This window comes from Chiloscyllium plagiosum, unplaced genomic scaffold (genome assembly GCF_037043375.1).
Source record: "Chiloscyllium plagiosum isolate Xiang-an unplaced genomic scaffold, Cpla_swu_hap1 HiC_scaffold_17, whole genome shotgun sequence".
Classification (NCBI taxonomy): domain Eukaryota; kingdom Metazoa; phylum Chordata; class Chondrichthyes; order Orectolobiformes; family Hemiscylliidae; genus Chiloscyllium; species Chiloscyllium plagiosum.
Window position 1 is genome coordinate 27086176 of NW_028270155.1, and position 24798 is coordinate 27110973.

Here is a 24798-nt window from a genome sequence, read left to right on the forward strand (position 1 = left end):
AGTCGAAAGACTCTTTCAAAATAAATGCAAATAACTAAAGTAAGTTTTTTTTTTGTTATCTTTATTAGCTCTATTTATGGTTACACCCTGAACATCTCCTTTGACCAATGAAAGATTATGAAACAATAGAGCTTCTTTCTTCACGGCATGCTTCCCATGCAAGAAGTGAATACTTTTCCTGTCAGATATTTTAAGATATACTACCATAAAAATGACTGCAAAGGACCAACTTTTTGCTAGGTAATAATTTCATTTTTACAAAATATGTTTGCTTAGTTGTGGAATTATAAATAATCTGTTCAAAATAGGGTGCTTTATCTTATTGCAGCCATGATAAGTTAGTGTTTACCTTTTCTATATTTACGCTGATTTATTTGATTTACATTGCAAGAAATCTTTAGCCACAATTTAAAGGGTAGGCTTTGGTTGCCAAGATTTAAAGTTGCATTTTCATGTATAAATCTAATGAAGTGATCAGCAACATTTAATTCAACTGTGATCCAAACATATGCAAGTTATTAGACCTATTTAATGACAAAAAAAAATTGTTTCTAGTTAACAATCATAACCATAAAATTGCAGACAGGAGCTGAGTAAGCCTGTGAACAGATATCAGATATTAGCAGCATGATACATGTTGGTATCCTATAATTTGATTTTTTTTGTTGTTGTTGCCTATATAGGCCTGTGTGTTGTTTTTATCAAAACTGACAGTAAAATATTTTACTTCCATTTCAGGATTGATATTAGTGTTTTTTTAACTGAAGTAAACAGAAGGGGAAGTGACATCTTATGCAATACAATGAATCATATGTCAAATAGAAAAACAATTTATTTTTTAATTATCAGTTTTGAATAGATGAAAAATTAATTATGCAGTTGTGTGTCTTTCTTTACCATAAATTATTTTAAAATAAAAAAATGGCATCTCTGTTTTCATTTTGCATGTAGGATTTCTGAAAAGTCTTGGGTTGATTAATATTATCCATTGTCCTGTAACCATGGCAATAGGGTCAGCACATATAATACTTAATTTAATCTTCCCACTGCTTGTGTGCATCACCAGTGTCCAAATAATAGAAAGCCTCGCATTTCCCGACTGTTATTATCTGTATCACCAGACCTTCACATGACCAAGAGGAATAAACCCATTTTATTTAATATATGCAGTCAAATTCCTAACTCCCCCCACCCCCAACCCCAATCATAGATACACACAGTATAATTCAGTACTCTTAAGGATTTTGATAGGTTTCTATCAGCTCTGTGGGTTCATAAGCATGTCGTTCAGTCAAATGAACCTTTGCGGATTCTCATTGCTGATACAATTGGCTGCAGAGTCTGATGGTGTTGCTAGCCAGGTGGGTCAAGTGCACTGCTTTATCTTCATTTGGCCCAGACCTTATGTTATCTCATCTTAAAAGCTGTGGTGGCTGAAATTAGGAAGGGGGTGGGGAGGGGAAGAACAGGCAACTGGGCTAAGAGACAGACAGACTAAAAGAGGGCAGGGAGGAATGTTTTCTGCATGCAACTGCTGACTGTTAATCATACTCGAGTGTTACGTTGACTTGTAGTATGTCAGCAAGCAGTATGGAACAAGATAAGAGCTGAATTTCATGCCCATGATTTCAGTGTGTATGATCCTTTCTTGGTGGAGCTAAAAAAAAGGAGAAATGTTCAATTTACCAGCTATCATTTCCGATATCGAATCTAGGGTTTTCTTAAAAGAAAAACATGCTTCTGTTTCACCAAGTGTAGGATATATTTTTATGAACAAATCAAATGTCTTTTTTTAAAAAAAAAAGCCTCAAGCACACTTTATGGTGTAGGGAGCTCATATAAATTTGAAGTATTTAGCACGCCATTCCAATTATTAGCACTTCCTCAATGAGTATCAAGAAAATATTCAACTAGCAAAATAAAATTGTTTGTTTGCATTGTCTTTATTCATTATACATGGTCACCTAACAATTTTAATCTCAGATGCCTTCTTTAATGCTTCCACAATATAAATTGCAGCTATAAACCATGATTATTACTGAAGTTTTCTTTCTAAAATGTAGAACTTAGTCCAGAAAAACAATTCTCCCGATATCAAGATCATGTTTTTACTTTTGGACAGTATTAAATAACCAGTAAAAAGGAATTAAAATAAATGACAATGCAAAGCTGATAAAATGGCATACGTTAAAGCAACCTTATATAAGCAAATCTTTCTGTGCTATACGTAGTCCATACGTGCATGTGGCAGGCATATGACAGAGAAAGCATGTTAAAAAAATAACATTTAAGAGCACGCAAAGCTGTGATAGAATGCCGCATTTCCATTGTTTTCTACTCCTATTATTACATATCTGTTATCCAAGTACCATATGCCATGAGATTTCTGCATCTTTGCAATTTTTTTTTTGATTGCCAATTTTCACTATGCAGTTGAACAGCTACAAGATTTCCCATGTTGTCTTTGGTCTGAGTGGAAATGCAACCATCAATGGACAGTGAGTGTCAGTTTGTATAATAAACACATTGAGTACACAAAGCATTCTGCATTTTACATATCAATTCCTGTTTTCTTTGCGTGTGTAAATGTGAGACGAACAGTTTCTGGGCATTATCTGTTAAAATTAAAATAAGCTTTTAAGGCTTACACCCTCATTACACATATTATAATGCCAAATCCAGCAGATTAACAAAGGATGGATAAGGAAATGCACAGTAATCATTGAGTTTTTTTTTGTAAGAGGTCAGATGGCTTCTGATGCACACAGAATATATGATAAATAAGTTTTGATAGTCTTAATTGAGCTTTTTGAAATAAATATGTATTATACACCTTTCAAGAATTGTGATGATCTTAGATTTGGTAAATGGAGTAATCCTATATTCTTGTGAAACAAATTATATTTATTATCAAACCTAATGGTGTTTTTGTGACAAAATTATACAAAACATATAATTTTGCAATTTGTGGATTTTCTTCTGTTTTATTTTAACCATGAACATCAAATGAGCTTTGTGATATAATGTACTTCATTGCCCTGAACTCCAATTCAATTTTTAGAAGCCACATGAAACCTTTAAACATTTTTTTATATTTAATATTTTAAAATATTTTTTGCATTATTGAACAGTGAGTTGAAAAGGAAGCTGGTGTCATAATTTAATTCTATCTGATCATTTGTTTTTTAACCTACAAGTATTTATCATGCGTTCGATTGCACCATCACACTTAGAAGCTGCCTTGCTTTCAATTAACCAAGTACTAAAATTTGGGTTTTCTCTGTCAACAATGAATTCTCCATAAGTCATTCATTTACATGCTCTAGCAATCTGGGGCTTTAAATCTTGTATTTATTACAAGCAGACTGATGATACGCTGCCCCTGTCCTTCATCTTATAGACAGACTCGGTACCCCAGCAAGCCTTTTGTTAGTATTGATGTAAACATTACCACAAATCACCACTTAGGGACCAGAAACAATTGACTAACTGTTTTCAGATCCAATACACATAACTTGATCAGACACAAAGTTTAAGTACAGTTAGCCTTAGCAACATCAACTAAAGCTGAAAATAGTGGCTGTTAATGGGCCACACAGTAAGAGCCTGAAGCCAGGATCATTCCAGGGAGAGACTATGTGGCAGTGCAGTCAGAAAACCATGGCAAGTGTTTCGATTCTTCCCTGCTTGGACCTCTTTTAAAAGTGACAATGTTTCCTTGGAGAGCTTTTCAAACAAAAGCTGATTTGTTTATAGTGATGAAGTAGCTGTGAAACATTTGTTGTTTTTGTGCTACTGACCCCCTTGGTGTAAAACACATTTCTTTGTTGTTCTTCAAATTTTGTGAGGTCCCTGATGCAAGACAACTCCCAATTAATGGCTGCCAAAGGCTCATTTGGTGATTATTGTGAGCCTATAATGGAGAATTGTAAAAGTCTATTGAGAATTTTGCATACTGTACATACCATGAACGTAGAATGGTGACCAGCCTTTTGCAAAATGGCAATTATGGATCATTAAGCATACTGCCTCCAGAAAGCAGCTGAAGCCTTATATTTGAGACAATGTTTTTTTTCACAACAGTACATTAGCTTGCAAGCATTGTATAGGTGAGCTCAACCTTCTCCAATCTGTTCTTTTATTTTTTTATTATTTCTCCGTTAGCTCACAAATTCTTCTGGAACTATCTGTGCCATGGAGAAGGTTGCATTGAAAAGTAGTTACTTTGGATACTGTAGGAATGATTGGCAAGTGCAGACTGACCTATAGCAACCTAGCCCTTTATGAGAACTATTGCTCTTTCTATATACTACAGCAGACTGGTCAGTGTTGCATCCTGTGACTGAATTATACTATGACTGATTTATTCTATGAAGGCACTCAGAGGGGGAAAAAGCAGAGTGATGAAGAATTGAATCAAGGATATGTAATATAGGTTAGCTAAGTAAGGGTTTGTGACAGAAGAAAAATGGCAACAGTGAACTGATTAAGTTACTTTTATAAGTGTGAGCTATTTTAATCACATTTTTCTGGCTGTGAGCAGATAGACTTTTAAAGGGATGAAATTGCTGGACCACCTTTCACCTTGAATTAAATCTGATTCACATGTATATAGCCAACTAAATATTGCATACATGTGTACTTATACCAATTAAAAAAAACAATTTTAGTTAAGAACAACCACTGCATGTTGTAAATAAGATCTTTCATTTCACATTCATGTAACTGAATTGGCAGAACATGAAGCAAGACTAAGTGCAGATGTAAAATAACAATGAAAAAGTTTGATGAACCAAGATTTTTATTGAGTTATACTCTAGAATTGTTTTATTTCCGATACATAAATATTGGTTTATTTGAAAAGGGTAAATGAGTCCTCAAAAAGCCTAATTTGTAAAAGTTAAATCAATATGTGTACAAAACACTTATTGTTAAAGCAAATAGAAAAATAGTATAAATCACACTCTCAGCACCAGGGCATGTGTATTTTACAATACAGTGTAATGGTTATTGCAGAATAAAATAGCATTGAGATCAATATTACACCATATTTCTCTCTCTTTTAATCACCTAATTTGTGAAATGGCATTGAAATTTCAAATCTCATTTATACATTTGTAGAAATGGGATATAAATCATTTTGAATTACTGGAACACTCTAATTCATTGAACTGCATTAGTAATTAGCAATTGAAAAATATTAGAGATCTTTTTATGCTGTAGTCACAAATAAGAAAGAAATGAGGGGAAAAAGTGCAAAAATAATACTTGCTGACTATATCTTACTTTGAGAACTAAATGTATGCAATTAATAAAGTTGTTCAATACTTTTAAATGTTGCACTATAATTAAAAATATTGGTAGTTTCAGTGAACCTGACGTAACTAAAGTTGCCCATATTATTTTGTGTCTCAACTGACTGTGCAACTTCTTCCCAAAATCTTTAAATTTGTTACTCATAAATCGAATATTTAGCAATGAGTAAGAAAAATAAAATTGCTGTAGACATTTGCACATCCATGTTGTTTTCTCTTTCATTATGCTGCTGTCAAATTCAGCATAAAAATATTTATATAACATACTTCCTTTGTTGCTGAAGGAAACAGTATCACCTCGTGAAAAATGAAAAACTAGGCAAGTGATATCCTACACTTTACTTTCCTCTATCCAGTTTCTCTTGGGTTCACTGTGAGACACTGAGTGCTAATATAAAAAAAATCACAAAGAATTATTCATGGCATTTCTTTGGTTTATACAATTCTCCTGTCTTACTTTTAGATAGAAAATGGGGTCATCTTTATTGCTGTGTGAATTTGATCACATCATTGTAACAGAAAATAATTTACTTTTTAACCCTTTGATATACTTAGCAGCATTCTCAAAGTGGCGAGCAAAACAAACAAAAACACCTAACACAATCTGATTCAATCTTCAATGTGTTTAGACAGAATGTTTTTGGTTGAAATATACAATGGCGATGCAGACTCTTTATTTTTGTAGGTAAAAAGATAATTTTTGGACATTTTGATCTCTGCAAAGAGAAGCCAGTTTTCTCAAGGGCTGAATAAACATAAATGTCAATACCAACTGACCTTCCATTACCAATATTTGACAGATTGTATCAAATTTGTGTTATCCAAGAATTTAATCATACTTTATTAATAGCACAATTCACACTTCTCACTTAAATCAGTAATTTTTCTTATGTTCATTTCTAACATTGATTTCTAATAAATGTATTAATGAGTTCCTCAAAGTTATACAAATAAATGCCAAAAATAAGTTAGAATAAGATAAATTGTTAAAAAGAGGCCAATAAGAACATTAATTCTCACTTTAAAGATAGTTGGTAAATCCTTACATACTGTACTTAAGAGCAGAAAATGTAATAACATTCAGAAATCTTTTCATAACCTTGAAATAATCTTTAGGGACTAAAACCTGCTGAAAAACTGATTTTCTTGAAATGAAAAAGAAGATGCATCTAGATTTGGTGCATAGAGAGACAGTTTTGAATTTAGATGTATTACCAGTTTTATTCCACTTTATAAATATTAAACTAGAGCATGAGCTGTTTAGTTTAGTCTGTGCTATTGCAATTTAAACTCAACTAACAAAAGATATGGCCTTTGAGAATTTTTGCATTAGTATTGGAAAATATAGTTTTAAAAAATAAAGAAAACAATGTTGCAATATTTGGTCATTTGTCTAACAGCGTGCCTTTTTGTGAACTTATGAAAAATTTGATAACATAACAACTGTTCTATGAAATTATGAGCTTGTTATTGTCAAACTCATCAACAAAATTTTAAACATTTCATTTGAAATGAGAACTACCTTTAAAATATTTAATTCTTCTGACTCATTTTATATCCCACAATGCTGGAAGTATTTCAGAACCACTTCAAAATTCATTTAATAGAATATTATTTTCTTCATTTAATGCCATGCATGACCCAAAATATTCATCATGGTACAGACAGAATAACGGAACCTGAAGGAACCAAAGTTACATAGATGAAGTTACTTCAAAACTATTGAAGTGAATTTAGTTTCCAGGTTACAATGCCTACTGTAAAGATTTTCTGAATCACTTAAGAAGTTGCGCCTTTTAGCTCTCTCTTTTCGATTATGCATACATAGGTGATAATCGATGATTAAACCTGCTAAATAATTTTCATCCATTTCACCAATGTCTGCCACATTATAGCTAAGAGGATCTCTTTCTTTCTCTTCTGGTCACATTATTGTGCATGTGATGTACGTCCTGGGGTAAAACAATCTTTTTTCTAGGTTGTCAAAGAAGAGATATTCATTGGAGCACTGCCGTAGCTGAGAACATCAAGTAAACAACAAATAGTTCTACTTGGAAACAGACCTGCATGACTCCCGTTCTGAAAACTAACCTCAACAGTATTAGAATTGGATATAACACATTCAATGGTAATAAAAAATATCTGGAAAAACTTGTTGGGAATAGAGTGAAAGGATCATCTCCTTTAGTGTCAATGAGCCATGTGTTACTATGGTTGTGGAGTTACACATACCTACATTTTTGCTCCTTTTCTTGACAATACTTTGCCAGTGATAATGATAGAGCAAATGATGACATTTATTATTGTTATCTTGTTGTTTCCAAGGCAGTTTGACTGCAGTATGTGCATGACTGTAAAAGCTATCTGGCTGCAAGTCCTGTAAATTGAATTTCCATAAGGATTGTAACCTGCATGACAGAAGTAAATTTTTTTCTTCTCTCTCTTGCAACTAAATAGAGTAAATATTTTAATGCTGCTGAGAAAATAAAATCTCTCCAATTCAGTTAGGTGACTAACATAATTGGCACAAATTTTGCTTTGTTCTAAGTTGCACTAACCTCTTCTGATTGCCTACATCAGCATTTTATTGTCTTTCTATAAGGTATTGGGGGAAAAAAAACACATTTCTGAAACATAACTCAGGGCCTCCAAAATGTCATAAGCAGTTTTTGACATTTTCAACAGTGGAGATAAAAAGGATCACTTGATAAATACCACATTGCAATTTTCATCTACCAGTTTCCCCTCTCTCTCAGTTGGATAAATTTGCTCAGTATCAGAAAATAGGCAGAACTTTGCAGTGGGGATAACAAATGTTAGAAGAGAATAATGTAGATTTTTATTCCTGATATTTCTTAACTACAACCTAACCTGATACAATCAAATAAACAATAAAATAAAGACAGCAGATCAAAGCCTGTATATAGTTAGGTGAAGCATCTGTGTTTGTGCATTGCAGTGCAGCTGCAGTATTACCAACCAAACAATCCATCCTTAGTTATAGCTAGATCAAAGACCAGCTCCTCAGACAATTACAGTAAAATTGAGGGACCCTGACTAAGAAACATGTGGGCTTACTTTCTGAAGACAAGTCCTTGTTTGCAGGACTTTGGTATAAGAAGAATAAACCTCTAAAAGCTGCACTATAATTGTTAGTAATCGCTTGGCACAATTTGTCTAGTTACATTTCCTTTTTAATTCTACATAATCTCACCATTTAGTTCTTTGCCTTTGAGCTTAACCTTTGTTGCTTTAAGTCCTGATGCTCCAAAATAATTCCCTGTTGATGAATGATGTCTTTTCATATCCAAGTGAAGGGAGAAAATGTCCCCTTTGAGCTATTGAAATGATAGTTATCTTCCTTGTGTTTGTTTGATTTCAGTCATGTCATACAATCATTTTAGAAGAGAAATATAAGAACTGAATTTGGTCACTACCTCCAATCTTTAAGTTGGCTTGGAAGATTTTGTTTCCTTATTTTTATATATTTTTGTGTAATAATGTCACTGTACAACAATAGAATACAATATGGTGTAGGATTCTACCAAATATTTGAGCATCCTTAAGATATTAAATGAAGCAAATGAGAGCAGTTGTGAACTGTTACCTTTTTAACAAATCACCATGCAGTGACCTCACTTTGTAGCTTCATGTTATTGGTGAAATGAATAAATTGAAGATTGAATTATGACTTTTTAATGATAAAGTGCACACTTCTTTTGTCTTCTGTGAAAGGCTTTTCATTGTAAAGGAATTTGGAATCTAATGGTATTGTTATTGTACCGTGCAGTAACTGCTTATTATAACATCGTTTGATATTTTATGTTTGCCGTTGACCACACACAAAGCACAGAAAACACGAACAATTCCATATGTGTTATGGTTTAAAATAACTGTAGTAATGATCCTTTCTCAGCAATCCAAATCACATGAATTCAAATGGACAACCAGACAAAGAAAGTTTGCATTTCTAAGAAGATTAATAATTAATAAGCACTGCTAAAAGACACCTATGCTTTGTATCTTTGGTCTTGTCTTAGACCTGAAAATGTGTTGCTGGAAAAGCGCAGCAGGTCAGGCAGCATCCAAGGAACAGGAGAATCGACGTTTCGGGCATAAGCCCATCTTCAGGAAGAAGAAGGGCTCATTCCTGAAGAAGGGCTTATGCCCAAAACGTCGATTCTCCTGTTCCTAGGATGCTGCCTGACCTGCTGCACTTTTCCAGCAACACATTTTCAGATCTGATCTCCAGCATCTGCAGCCCTCACTTTCTCCTCTTGTATTAGACCGCCAGGTCAACATTTGAACAAAAAGTGCTGCTTAAACAACTTTTACTTTGTACTTCTTTATACAGTTAGCCTTACTAGTAAAACCATTGCTGATATATTTTGAGATATGGAGTCATAGGAAGGAGGCCATAGGACGGTCATGCCTGTACTGTTTCTGTGAATGAGGTTTCTAATTAGTTCCATTCAACTAGATTTTGTCCATAACCCAACATTTATTTTCATCTCAAGTACTTATTGGAAAGTTAATTTTGGACCTGTTCCATGACTCTTCTAGGTGACAATTCTAAATTCCACATCAGGTAATAGAATTGTTTCAATTCTTTCTGCAAATCTTTTCATTAATAATTACAATCCTGTAATTTTAATGTTGAATCTTGTGTTTGTAATAATTGTATGACATACCTGTCATTGTCTATAAGTGGTAAATAGATTGTAGGAATAAATGGATCATTCTCAGGATGACATACAGTTACAAGAGGAACACTGCAAGAGTCAGTGCTAGGTCCACAACTGTTCACAATCCATATAAATTATTTGGATAAGGGGACCTATTATAATGTTTCCAAATTTACTGATAACACCAAACTGAATGGAAATGCAAGTCATAAAGAATGTGCAATGTGGCTTCAAAAGAGCTTGAACAGGCTATGTGAATGGGCTAAAATGAAATGTAACATTAACTGTGAATTTCTTCACTTCAGTAGAAAAAAACCCAGAAAGTCAAAGTATTTCTTAAATGGTGAGATTGGGAAGAGTCAGTGTCGAAAAGGATTGGGATGACCTTTCCCATGAATAACTAAAAGCTACCATGAGGTGCAGCAAGCAGTTAGAAGGGTAAGTCGTATAATGGTTTTCATTTCAAGAAGATATGAGTAGAAAACGAAAGTTGGCTTGCTGCAGTTGTATTGAACCTTGGTGCACCTTCATCTGGAGTATGTGCACCATTTTAGACTGCATATCCAAGGAAGGATAAACATGCTGTGCAACGGAATTTCACCAGATGAATCTCTGGGGTGGCAGAATTGTCTTATGAAGAAATATTAAGAAACCTAGGTCTGTATTCTCTTGAGTTCCAAGAATCAGTTATGACCTCATTAAACCATGCAGGATTACAGGGCATGTCAAGGTGGATAGGATAGAATAGGATGTATCCTTTGGTTGGGTGCATCTACAACCAGTGACCTAACCTCTGGAGAGGGTTAGACCATTTAAGACAGAAATGAGGAGGACTTTCTTCACTCAGAGACTGGTAAATCTTTGGAGATATTTATCGCAGAGGACCATGCAATCCTTTAGCAGTTTCAAGGCAGAAATTGCTGGCTTTCTGGAAAACTATTGACATTCACAGTTATGGGGCTGAAGTTTACCAAACATTGGAAACTGCCAACTTCGGGAATATAGTAGAGGCTTCCTCTCTGTGAGACCTAACAAGATTCTTCTCTTGTGGTATAGTGCATGCATTCACTGGCAGTGCATGTATTCACCACTGCTGGGGTCTTCCAGAATTAGAACCACCGGTACCATATTTTAAATATTCAAATCCCAGCTGTGCATCAAGCCAGGAATTGCCATTCACTGTTTGAAGAATTGGAAACAATGGTCCCAGAGTTGGCTGCCTGAGGCCATCTGGCACTCCAATTTACTGACAGGGTCCTGGTGAATGGGATGATGGACAGGTGAGCCAGCCTCTTCTTTCAAACTGCCAGAGGAGACCATGTTACCACATCCTACCAGCCTAGTCTAATGATGCTACCCAGCCCACTGTTGTGTTTGTGGTTCTGAGGAATACTCCTCAGCGCAGGAAGAAGGTTAATGACCATCACTGCTCAGCAAGGATAAATACCACCATCTTCATTCTGCTACCTCACACTCACTCCATTTCTACTTCTGCACCCGTCTGTCACAAAGACTCATGCTCTACCACTCCTACTATTGCATGCGGTATTTTCCCTAAATCATTTTCACCCAATCCTCAATACAAGTAACTCTGCATTGCCTTCTCACTCACCTCACTGCTAGCACTAACAGCCGTGCCATGCTCACTCAATCCATTCCTTTGTCTCATTGTAGGTGAAAGCAGGTCAGAATAGGGCAGAGAGAACCAGTTACATCATGGAATGCCTGATATTTGTCTCCATATGATTCTCATAAACCAACATATAGCCCAACATATCCTGCCAACAAAGAAAAAAATGTTGTCAAATGCTGTGCTGCTCTCCCATTACCACCACTGTGATTGTATTATAGAGTCATAGAGCTGTACAGCATGGAAACAGTCTGTTCAGTCCAATTTGTCCATACCAACCAAATAGTCTTAACTAGTCTAGTCACATTTGCCAACATTTGGCCCATACCCCTCTAAACCCTTCCTATTCACATATCTTAAATGCTGTAATTGTACAAACCGCCACCACTTCCTCTGGTAGCCCATTCCAATCACGCCCCACCCTCTGTGTGAAAAAGTTGCTCCTCAGGTCCTTTTTAAATTTTTCCCCTCTCACCCTGAACCTCTAGTTCTGGACTCCCCCACCCCAGGGAAAAGACCTTGCTATTCACCCTATCCATGCCTCTCATGATTTTATAAACCTATAAAAGGTCATGTCTCAGCCGCCGATGCTCCAGAGAAAATAGCCCCAGCCTATTCCGCCTCTCCCTAAAGTTCAAACCCTCTAAACCTTGCAACATCCTTGTAAATCTTTTCTGAACCCTTTCAATTTTCACAACATCCTTCCCATAGCAGGGAGACTAGAAATGCATGCAATATTCCAAAAGTGGCCCAACCAATATCCTGCACAGTTGCAAAAATGATCTCCCAACTCCTATACTTAATGCACTGATCAATAAAGGCAAGCATACAAAATGCCTTCTTCACTTTCTGTCTACCTGGGACTCCACCTGCAAGGGACTATGAACCTGCACCCCAAGGTATCTTTGTTCTGCAACACTCCCCTGGACCTTACCATTAAGTGAAAATGTCCTGCCCTGATTTGCCTTTCCAAAATGCAGCACCTCACATTTGTCTAAATTAAACTCCATCTGTCATTCCTCGGCCCATTGGCTGATCTGATCAAGATCCCGTTGTACTCTGAGATAACCTACTTCACTGTCCACTACACCTCCAATTTTGGTGTCATCTGCAAACTTACTAACCATACCTCCTGTGTTCACATCCAAATCATTTATATCAATGATGAAAAGTAGTGGACATGGCAATGATCTCTGTGGCACATCACTGGTCACAGGCCTCCAGTCTGAAAAGCAATCCTCCATCACTACCATCTGTGTACTTTCATCAAGCTAGTTCTCCCTGTTTTCCATGTGACCTAACCTTGCTAACCAGCCTACCACGAGGTAACTTGTTTAACACCTTCCTGAAGCCATATCGATCACATCCACTACTCTGCCCTCATCAATCCTCTTTGTTACTTCTTCAAAAAGCTCAATTAAGTTAGTGAGACATGATTTTCCATGCACAAAGCCATGTTGATGACTCTTAATCAGTCCTTGCTTTAGCATGGCCAAATTTCACCCCTTGTTTTGCAGCTCATTCTCTGTCGTGTCTCCTCCACACACCAGTGGCAATTGTACGGTGTCCATCATGAAGAGACCAGTCCCGCAGTACAAAACTGCTCTCTCTATCTCTGAAGAAGAAGCCACAGATCATTAGGTAGAGGATGCACTGGCAAGACTGCCTCCACAGTTAGATACTAACACCTTGGTGATACTTTAGCTCGATTTGTCAGGTATATGTTCTGCCATTGAGATGTTTCTACAACTGGCCAAGGAAGAATTGCCCAGGTCACCGATACTCAGAGGACCAAGTCCCTAAACAGCCCAGTAAGACAAGACCTCTTGATGTCAACTATTAATGACTTCATTCAAATGGACAAACAGGGAGAGGAGCAGCGGGCAGGGATGTCAGAGAGACTTAGCAAACTAAATCAAAAGCTGCAGGAATCTATTAGTGCGATCTGTCCCATGTTGTTTGTAAAATGCATGTGTTTGGCTCACTCCATGGAACATTTGATTGCTAGCATGGAGTGCTACGTCTAATACATTCATGACTGGATATATGCACAAATCTGCACACAGACATTCTAGCCATTGATGCTCAGTACCAATGGCAAAGTGACAGGGGGCTAAGGAACCTTGACCTCACTCCAGGTGATGCTTCCTCATGAGAAGACAGGGAGGTGCTGTATGCACACAATCATAAGAGGGATCCCAAAAGGTCTGCCAGATGTCTCCTTGCGGGGCACTCAGGTGCCTGGTTCCTCCATTTCCATCTTGCTTGCAATCCCTAATCCTGTCAGAATTCAAGCTGAGGAATGAGAACCTGCAAGTAGTCAGAGCACTCTCAACATGTTGGGACTCTCAAGACATAGTCCACCACTTCCCCACCTCCAGACCACCTGCCTAAATCTCCAATGCGATTGATTCCTTTATAGCACAGACTCTCTCCAACCCAGCTTTAAACCCCAAGACTATCTAGGTGATTTTCTTTTCAATATTCATTGACAGGATGCAGCATTACTGGCTGGGCCAGCATTTATTGCCCACCCCTAATTGCCCAGAGGGCAATTCAGTGTCAAGCACATTGCTGTGGAATCACACACATAGGCTGGACCAGGTAGGGATGGCATATTTCTTTCCCTTTCCTTCAGAAAGAATAATTGTAGGAGGGAAAGGAAAATGAAATCTTCTCAGATCACGTGGATGGCATGAGTGAAACTTGACAGTAAATACATCATGATATTTTAAAATAGAAGTTCACTTATTGTCATCGGCTCTGTGAGCAACAGTTATTGTAAATTCAGCTATGAAAATGAAGGTAGAGAGGGTAGCTGTCCTCAGTGTCACATGATGGTCTAACTCTTTCTCAGAAGTAGCATTCCATCCCACACTATGAAACTTGGTAGGGATTGTGTTTGAGCTATTGTGAAGGCTTCCATCAGTTTTTAACCTTAGCTTTAATTAAATAACAGGAAAGGTATAGAAAGGTCAAACCAGGAAGCTCCGCTTAAGGTTGGGATTATACCGAGAATTCTGACCTTTACAGTGTCCAAATATTTATTTCAATGACTTAAGGCAATTCTGCTCCTTCAAACAAGGTTCACAAAGTAGACTAGTCTGTATTGCTTTAGCTGATGCTGCTGCAAAATTGGGTACTGAAGGTGCCTATCCTGTTGAAGAACCGAGTCCTCATCCTCTCACTCAGTACATTGCGGTGGGTCTCAAGGATCCCCACCATTCATCATACAGCCTCAGTGCATGCTCCAGATTTCCACAGCAAAGCATCCAAAGATTAAGCAGCTTCCACTGTCTGTGCAGTACTGCAATGACCCCTCCCCCAGACATGACCTGCATGGGAACTTAATATGGAGGAGAGATTTTGTGGCGCAAGGAACTTGGCTGCAACATGACAATGTAAAGTGTTGATGCACTCCACTGTGTAGTCCTGACATGGAGAACAGTTTTCAAAGTGAGTTGGCGATATGTCCTGTGATTTGGTGAGGCCAAATAACAATCTCCCAGGATGATTGATGCAGGCAGGCACTTGCCATGGATCATGCTGGAGGTCCATAGAAGCAAACAGTGAGCTGGTGTCACCAAGTATTTATTCAGACTTTGATGTCAGGACCTGTTGCCATCCACATCTCTTCGCTGTTTGGGAATACAGCAAATTATTTATGAACACATGAGAATAGGTAATAATGAGTGTTAATGCATATAAATGGGCCTCCTTTCTCTAGCGAAATTCTCATCTCACCATTTGAACTTAGGTGAAAACTCAGACCTATTTCTTGGTATCAAGAATCTTATTTTATTGATCTTGCCACATTTTCCCAACCAAATCATCATTTCTCTCATCGTGAAATGAAAATTCTGCCTACTGGTGTGAGAAAATGGCAGTGAGAAATTGAGCAGCCGTGATCCAGGATGGCAGGGCAGGCTGAATGGCCTCCTTCTGTTCCTATGTTCCTTTGTAAGATGTCAACAGTAACAGCTTCAATTTTGATTCAAATGATAGTATGAAATCATAACAAAATCAACTCTAACGATTCTGAAAACGCTCCTCAAATCTTTTGATGATCTTTGCTCCGAAGTTTTACAGGAAGAAACAAATAATTTCACATTTGGAATAAAAAATCAAGTTCCCATCAAACTGCCTTCCTATGTATAATTCTTAAAGACAAATAGCCAAGAGAAGATTCTCTTTAGCCTGGTTGTAACAAAGTCATACCCCTGTAAATTGTATAGTTGGAGGAAACACCGCTGACCTACAGGCATGTGTATTGCCTCAGGATGATATTCCAGGATCAGTCAGAGGCTCTGCCCTTTAAGAGATTATTTACAAGGTAAGCAGTCTGTGCACAGAACTTTGAGTAAAGCTGAAGCAAGCCCATAGTCAGGAGCAGTGCACAACTTCTGGTAATCAACATAACCGGTGTTTTCACTTTCTACACGTACTGGGTCCTGCTACACTTCAAACAGCAACAGAAATAGTCTAAATCTGAATAAATGTCCACGTTGGTTAAAAGATCTGTTTGATGGTTTTTCCGGTGTTCTTGAAGCAATTGAATGTTATCCACATTTCAGTCAGTATTTATACAGCTGGTGCTGTTGTTGTCATTGGGACAGCAGACTTCAGAATGCAAGGTTGCTACACAAAATAGCACAGTCAGTTTAATCCCGTCTAGCCAGTTTTTGAATGTATCCTCTTCCCTACACTCTATGCAAATGTAACATTTTTTCAGATCTGTCATTTGACTCAGCCTTTCAAGCTTTGGAGGGTCTGATTCTCCCCAGGTCTCCTTATGTCCTGGGGTGAAACTAGAAAGGAAGGTGTTAGCTAAGAGACAGTGGGAAAACTCTTGGGACTGTATTGAACTGTGGCCAACTGAGAGACAAGAGCTCTCTTTACTCGAGTTGGTTCAATTTACACGTCTATTTCCAGGAGCAAGTGTGTATCTGTCGAATAGCCTGCAATGAAGGATATTGGTCCATTTGAAATGGCCTAACATCCAGAATTATAGGTTCAACTCTGGACTTATGGAGTGCAGTTTGAGTGCATTGTTTACTTTTTGGAATCAATTAGCAAGTTGTATAGTTTGGAGACAGCATGTATCTTGCTTGTGAATCATGCTACATTTTATTTGTTGCTTCAGGGTTAACTTTGTCGTCCCCTCATCACACAGCTCAGCCTTGTGATTTCCTTAGGCATTTTTGAGGAGAGACCGTCACAATGAGACATGGTAGCAAAGGTGCTTCTGTCACAAAAAATAAGAAGTAATTGAAAAAGGTAAAGATCTGTACATTTTGGTACAGTTTCCAATTACCATTATTGGAGCTCAGGAGAAGCTTTACCTCTATAATATATGTAGCGAATAATGAATATAACTGCAACAACTCTTTATAGTTCACTCATATTTTAGGAGTGACAAAATGACATGCTTCAATGTAATTGGCATATACTTATGGAATATAAATATATAGAATAAGACTGCTAGGAAATGGGAATAGAAATTGTACTTTCATAGGATACAAAGAAAAACTGTGATTGTGACATAAAATGAAAATTGCTGGCAAGTATTAAAGACTAATATGGGATGGATAGACTGATATTCTAAGCGTTACTCTCCAGTTCTGCTGATGCCACTTGTCTGAAAAAATGGAATATACTTGCACAAAGATGGAGGTGAGCTGAGAGAATTAGGCTGTTAGCCTTTTTTTAATCCAAATGCATCAGCTCACATTAACTAACATGGAATCCAATCCACCACCTTTTAAAACAGCCCCCCACCATCTATTTGCAGTTCCTTTTGGTCTTTGAAAAAATGTATTTCTACTTTAGGCAATGTTTTTCAATTTTGAAGTCCACTCTTTTTGGGCTTTTACCCAAATCATTGAAACACACAATAGTTCCAGAATAAAAACCCTGAAGGATACATTGCCCATTTCTGTCCACTTTGAAAAATGCCTTGCACTCCTCCTACTCATTATTTTCTCCCTCGTAATCAATTTTCATCCACTTTGCTATCCTCGCCCTACTTCCAAATCCCTTAATCCTTTATAGTAACCTCTGATTGAATGCTGGGTTAGAGGTTTTCCCAAAGTTCAATGAAAGTACATCGAACTATATATAATCAGTGTACCACAACTAATACCAAAATAGAATAAAATAGAGGTGGACAATATGAGTTACAAATAATTAAAATGCTTAACGAAACTCAGCAATATTTAAAATGATATTTTTGATATAGTGGATATATAGTAGATTAGTATATTAGTAGATTATTAATATTTAAAGAGTATAAAACTGTCTTTACCGTGTTGAAATAATTGCTCAAGTAGTTAGCCTATAATAATTTTTAGTAGTTATGCTTCTGAATAAAAATGGACAACATGTTGTCCACTCTCCAGTCCTCCAGCACACATTCAGTCTGAACAGAATTCTGAACTATAATTTCCCAAGCTTCAGGAATTTCGTTGTTCATTTCCTTCATTATTGTGCAATGTACGCTATAAGGTCCTGATGCCTTGACTTTCCTCAGCTTTACTAATTTATCTGAACTTTCCTTTGATCTATTACAATTTTACTTAGTTTGTCTTCATCACCTCAAGATTCACTTTCCCTCTGGATCTCTTCTCTACAGTAATAGACTACTGTAAATTACTTCATAAATAGCATTTTTGTTGTCACCTAAAAATTAACAATCTTTTAACTTGTGGATTCCCACCTTACTTTTAACAATTCTCTTGTTACTCATTTAATCTACATATACACACTTATATGTGTCAGTAAATTGAGAAGGTTAATGACTCTAAAGTTATTTTGTTAATTACAGTGTTTGGAACCATGGTGCACATTCTGTAGAACTTAAGAAAAAACACAAGGAATGCAAGTAAAATTTAAACAAAATCACAGTTAATGAAAAAAAAACATAGTGCACGGAATGGATAAAGTGAGAAGATTAACTCTTGGAAGTGTTATTCAATATTGATAGAATTGTCAATCTTTTTTGAACAAATGTGACAAAAACATGATAAAAAGAAGGCAGAGCCGTTATCAAACTTCTGTACAAATAATGGATCAACACATGTTAGCTTTGGAATGACTTGATGTGATAGCAATAGACAAACGCTTGACAGTATGATACTCCCCAATCTGCTGTTTCAACTAAGGAATAAGGCTATTTGACACTTATCAAACAAACTCATTAAACATTCATCTTCTAATATTGTTGACCACAATTTCTCGGCTGAATTCTCATCTAAACTTCCACTTACAGACACAAGATGCATATGAGAAAATATATACAGTACTGATGGAAGGGTATCCGTATGTACTGCTTAATTTTATTCTGCAAAAGTTAGCATTTTTGTCTAACGGCGTTTCACAAAATTTAGAATTTGAAATGAACTGAAGGATGTATGATCAAATGAAGGTCAACTTTTTATATGATCTTCAGAACAGCTTAAAATGTATTATTGTTTCTTTTTTATTCACCTGCGATATGGGTGTCGCTGGCTAGGCCAACATTTATTGCCCATCCCTAATTGCCCAGAAGGCTGTTTATAGTTAAACACACTGCTGGGGGTCTAGAGGCACATGTAGACCATACCAGGTGAGGAAAGCAGATTTCCTTGCCTAGTGGACATTAGTAAACCAGATGAGTTTTCCCACAATCAACAATAGTTTCATGGTCACCATTAGACCCCTAATTCTACATTTTTTATTGACTTCAAATTTCCAAAAATTCTGCCATGATGGAGATTTGAACAATGGGTCCCCAAAACATTAGCTGAGTTTCTGGACTAATTGTCTTGCGATAACACCACTAGGCCATTGCATCCCCTAATCAATTGATTTAATTTCATTTTAAATTTACCGGATCTGAATCTGATTCTTTGAGTTCTCAGATATAGAAGTAAGACTTGTTTCTCTGAGAGAAAATTTAAAAAAGACTGAATGTAGTTGTGTGGATATTACCAGAGCTCTTGGATATTACAAATTATAGTGTGTATCTTACAAACAATCAACTTTACATGTAATTCTAAATGATGAAAACAGCCAGTACCTCACAAAAGAGGGCTATAAATATTGTTTCTTTTTCACTTAGTTTCTGAGACTTTTTCTTTCAATGAGTGGGACAGTAGTTTTTGAGAGTGCAGAAGTTACAAATGGAGGGTTATACCAGCATCATTCTGATATTATTTTGCATCTTCAAATGTTACCTTCACATTTCTATTTGTATCTCTGTTGTCCCCAGTCCTTAAGACTAGTCATTTGCACCCTTGCCATCTTCGTCAATTCACGGTGCAGGGATTCCAACATGTTCCTAATCTCCAATAATACAACCCCCATGAATGTTCTTAATATGACAGCATTAAGCCACGGTGCCTGATCAGTGGAAGGTGTTAAAATAGAAGTAGTCACTTACCTCACTGTTTGTGCTGTGCTCCCTCTGACCCATATTGTTGATTCCAATGATGACATCATTTGGAACCTAACTAAGATGGAAAGGCAGGCTGCAGCTGTCACATATAGTGCAGAAGATGCTGGTGAAAGCTAAAGCCAGGTGATTCCAGAATACAGACCCCCCTCCACCCTTGTAAATGTTGTGATCTTTTCAGTCTCATTGTTGGATCCAAGTAGCAGGGGTGTGCCATGCTTTACTTTCCTTCCCAGATTACACTTCTCTTTGGACAGCCCAACTATGTCTGATCTTTCTTTTAATTTTTTTTTAAACAAAAAATTGTAATGATCTTCAACTTAAAAACGTACCATTGTTCCTACTTGCCCCAGTCCCCAGCCACAAGCAACTTATCTTGGACCTGATCAATCTTCATCCATTTTCTGTGTTCCAAATGCCCAAGGTCTGACTCTTGCTCACCAATCAGTACGTTGTTCCACATCAATCCTTCATCCGCAGAACCCTGCCCACCACATACACAGACACCCTCCCCCAACCGCCACAACACACCCCACTTCTCTGCCCAAGTTAGGGCAGCTGTTGGTGTTCCGAAATTGAATTTGAATTGAGGCCAGTAAATTAAAGAGACTCCGATCTGATGAAATTGCCCCATTCCCCACACCCTGTCGTAGCTTTGCTGGAAAAACAACATTCTTTCATTTTGGGGCAGGTTATTCAGAAGGTCAAACCCGCCTCTTGTGCAAGAATATTGAGTCTGGCACTCAAATTTGAGTCTCATGCACATTAATGTAATATTTCTCTTCAGAGTTTTTTTTTGTGATTGGGATAAATGCTTAGGACAGTGTGTCAATTTTGCCTCGCCAAAAATCCTGGCTTGAATCAAGTACAGCAATCGCAGCCTGAGTGAATCGTACAGATTTCACTTGCACCTTTTACACTCGCTACTTTGATGTATTTTCTTCCCCCTCATCTTTCTGATTGTTTTCTATAAACTAGAAGAAATGCCATTACTTTATGTCATTTTCTTCTGATGTTTTACTGGTTTTCTTCATATGAAGGCACTCTCATGTGAAGAAATAAGAAATCTGATTAAAATGCCGCGAGACACTGCTCCCTCTGCCTTAGTGAGAACATTCAGATAGATAAAGAGGAAAAATACATCAAAGGACTTGAGACGAAAAGGTACAAATTAATTCTGAACGGTTTAGACGGGCGCTGCTCATCCCTAATCAGATCATTCCAACTTCGAGGGTGACCAGGGCCTTAAATATTTCTGGACTGAGTAGAATAGCGGTTGAGTTTGGGAGAATAAGATTTGAAAGGAGAGTTATTGTTTGGTTCAGCTCATGATAATAATGGTGAGCTCCGACAATTGATTATTGTACGGCGTTTACAGACAATGCGGTATGTAACAGCTTCACGAGAACGACCATCTTTGAAAAGTGGTGGCCAAGTCGAATAAATATTTATTTGAGCGAAAAGAAAATAACAGAAACACGTTTTGTGGCATCTGCAAGAAAATGAAACAGCTTCGTAATTTGTTTGTCTATTCTCTTGGCTAGTTTTAACAAGCCGGCAGCATTATGCAATCTTTTATGCTTTAGAGTTGCTGATCAATTTATCACGTAATTGCAGCATTTTCTGCTTTCCGAAATGTTAGCATTTCCACTCTACTTTTTCTCGTGTTTTCATTTTTTAAAAGAAATCCTTCTTTGCCAAGTGATGAAAGAGATTATTAAGGTCCACCCAAAAGAATAGTGTTATCACTTTATTTTTGCAGTACTGTAAATTAACTGTAAATAATACTTCAGAGTTTTAATCACATAGCCAGCATCAAAGAAAGTTGAAAAGTTCCTAGTGGGACAAGAGTTCACAATGGTCTCAGACAGTCTCATAGGTGGATGTATAAAGATATTACTGGGCAGTACTGAACCCGGAGTTTTCAAACTGTCTTGTGAATGAGTTGTCCCTCTAAAGCTTAGTTCTAAATAGGAGTAGATGCAGAACCACACCAGAAAGGAAAACCATATTTGCTGTGAGGACAGAATAAACCGATAGGTGCTACAGCATAACATTTGATCATGATATGGTACAAGGTCCACCAGTGAATCTAAATTGAGTACCAAAATTAACATGGCATGACAGTTTGGTTAGGTACCAACTTCTGTCACTGTGCAGATAGATAAGTAGAGGGACAGGTAGCATAGAATAGGTGGGGAGGCTACAGACGTTTTTGCACAGGCTAGGAGAGTCGACAAAGAAGTGGCAGGTGGAATCCAACGTGGGAATATGTGAGGTCATGCACTTTGGTAGGAAGAATAGAGGCATGGACTATTTTCTAAATGGGGAGAAAATTCACAACTCTGAAGTGCGAAGAGGTTTTGGAGTTTGAGTCCAGGATTCTCTCGAGGTAAATTTGCAAGTTGTGTCAGTAGTTAAGAAGGCAAATGCAATGATGGCATTTGTTTTGAGAAGACTTGAATATAAAAGCAGGGATGAATTTCTGAGACTCTGTAAAGCTCTGGTCAGACTACATTTGGAGTATTGTGTGCAGTTTTGGCCCCCCTAGCTCAAGAAGGTACTAGCCTTGGAGCGTGTTTGGAGGAGGTCCCAGAAATGAAAATGAGAAAAGTTTGAGGACTTTGGATCTGTACTCAGTGGTGTTTAGAAGGATGAGGGGGATCTAATTGAAACATACAGAATACTGAATGGCTTGGACAGAGTGGATGTTGGGAAGATGTTTCCATTAGTAGGAGAGACGAGGACCCAAGGGCACAACCTGAGAGTAAAGGGAAGACCTTTTAGACCAGAGATAAGGAGAAACTTCTTCAGCCAGAGAGCGGAGAATCTATGGAATTCATTGCCACAGAAAGCTTGGGAGGCCAGGCCATTGAGTATATTTAAGACTGAGATGTATAGGATCTTGAGTATCAAAGGATCAAGGTTTAGGGGGACAAAGCGGGTGAATGGGTTGAAAAACCTATCAACCATGATTGAATGGCAGAGCAGACTCGATGGGCTGAATGACCTAATTTCTGATCCTATGTCTTTATGACTTTATGGTCTTATGTGTTTGACCTTGGGCCCGGTCCATTTCTTCTCATCATTTTTTGCAATGGAACCATAAATATGATCCTTGCATGTATCTGACTACAATGGCCTCAGGAATAGTGCACAAAGGAAATCATCGTCCCTTACCTCTGGAGCAATTAATGATGAGATTCTGTGATAATCATATCATTGCACATTCATCTGAAGAATGGACCCATTTGTAATTATTTATAAAGTGACAAATGAAGAAAAAAAGATTTAAAATAGATGAAAAACCAAACCATGACAAACCTGTTGCTTGTCATGGTGCTTCTAAGTTCAACACTGAAACACGGGGTTGAATTTTCTGGACTATGTCAGGGGATATTTGGGTATGATATGTTAACCATAATTCAATACAAAGCTCCTGCTGGAATTAGAATGAAGTTGAAAGTTTTAATTAACTTCATAAGCAATAATCATGTAAGTCATTTAAGATCTATCTTCGTTTACTTGAATCAAGGAAGTAGTCAGATGAGAAGAAAAGCTAGTTAAACAGCATAAACATGTCAGATACAAATATAGCAATCAGACGGAGTCTCTGTGAAAATGCAACATAGTTGAACCAGTATTAACCCTGAGACCAGATTTGGAAATAGATTGTGAGGATCACTCTGTGCCACACCAAGGAAGAAAAACCAATGGAGTTTAGTCGAGGATGGGAATGAAGCACAAGCTGCAGAGAGGAAATAAGAAGGCTCTTGGGAAAATAAGGGGTAGTGAGACCAGAGGTAACAAGTATTTTGCTACTTTTGGAATCTGCAAAAAACAAGGTGTTTGTTTGAGACAGACTTTATGACTTCACTGGCATTTTGCCAGTGTGCATGGAGACTGCCAGCTCTGTCATAGAATTCCTATAGTGCTGATAGAGGCCACTTGGCCTATTGAGTCTGCATCTATCCTCCAAAGAGTATCCCAGCCTTTCCCCCTCATTCCATCACTATAACCCTATATTTCTCCATGGCTAATCCACCTAGCCTGCAGAACCATGGACACTGTAGGCAATTTAGATTAGATTACTTTATATTACTTTACAGTGTGGAAACAGGCCCTTCGGCCCAACAAGTCCACACCGACCCACCGAAGCGCAAACCACCCATACCCCTACATTTACCCCTTACCTAACACTACGGACAATTTAGCATGGCCAATTCACCTGACCGCACATCTTTGGACTGTGGGAGGAAACCGGAGCACCCGGAGGAAACCCACGCAGACATGGGAAGAATGTGCAAACTCCACACAGTCAGTCGCCTGAGGCGGAAATTGAACCCGAGTCTCTGGTGCTGTGAGGCAGCAGTGCTAACCACTGTGCCACCGTGCCGCCTACTTAACCTGACCAATCTACCTAGCCTGCACATCTTTGGACTGTGGGAGCAAACCAGAGCACTTGGAGGCAACCCATGCTGACACAAGAAGAACATGCAAACTCCAACATGGACAGTCACCCAAGGTTGGGATTAAACCTGGTCCTTGGTGATGTGAAGCAGCAGTTCTGCCCACTGAGCCACTGTGCTGCACAATGCTGTTTTTTTATGTGGTGGCTGTGGAGATGATGGTGGGGCTGGAAGTCCATGCCACAATGAGCAGGCTTCAAACAAAGGAAGTCACAGTATGGGCTGAAATCCACTCAACAAAGGGGATCCTCCCCATCCATATCAACAT

The 24798-nt window shown here is 37.7% G+C and overlaps 1 long non-coding RNA gene across 1 annotated transcript in view; it reads left to right on the forward strand.

Moving 5' to 3' along the window:
* The first annotated feature begins 197 nt into the window (after positions 1-197).
* Positions 198-24798, forward strand: part of LOC148147296 (uncharacterized) — a 338020-nt gene continuing 313419 nt past the window's right edge. Inside the window, exon 1 of the long non-coding RNA XR_015759863.1 lies at positions 198-240. This is a non-coding gene — a long non-coding RNA (uncharacterized LOC148147296). The remainder of the gene's footprint in view (positions 241-24798) is intronic.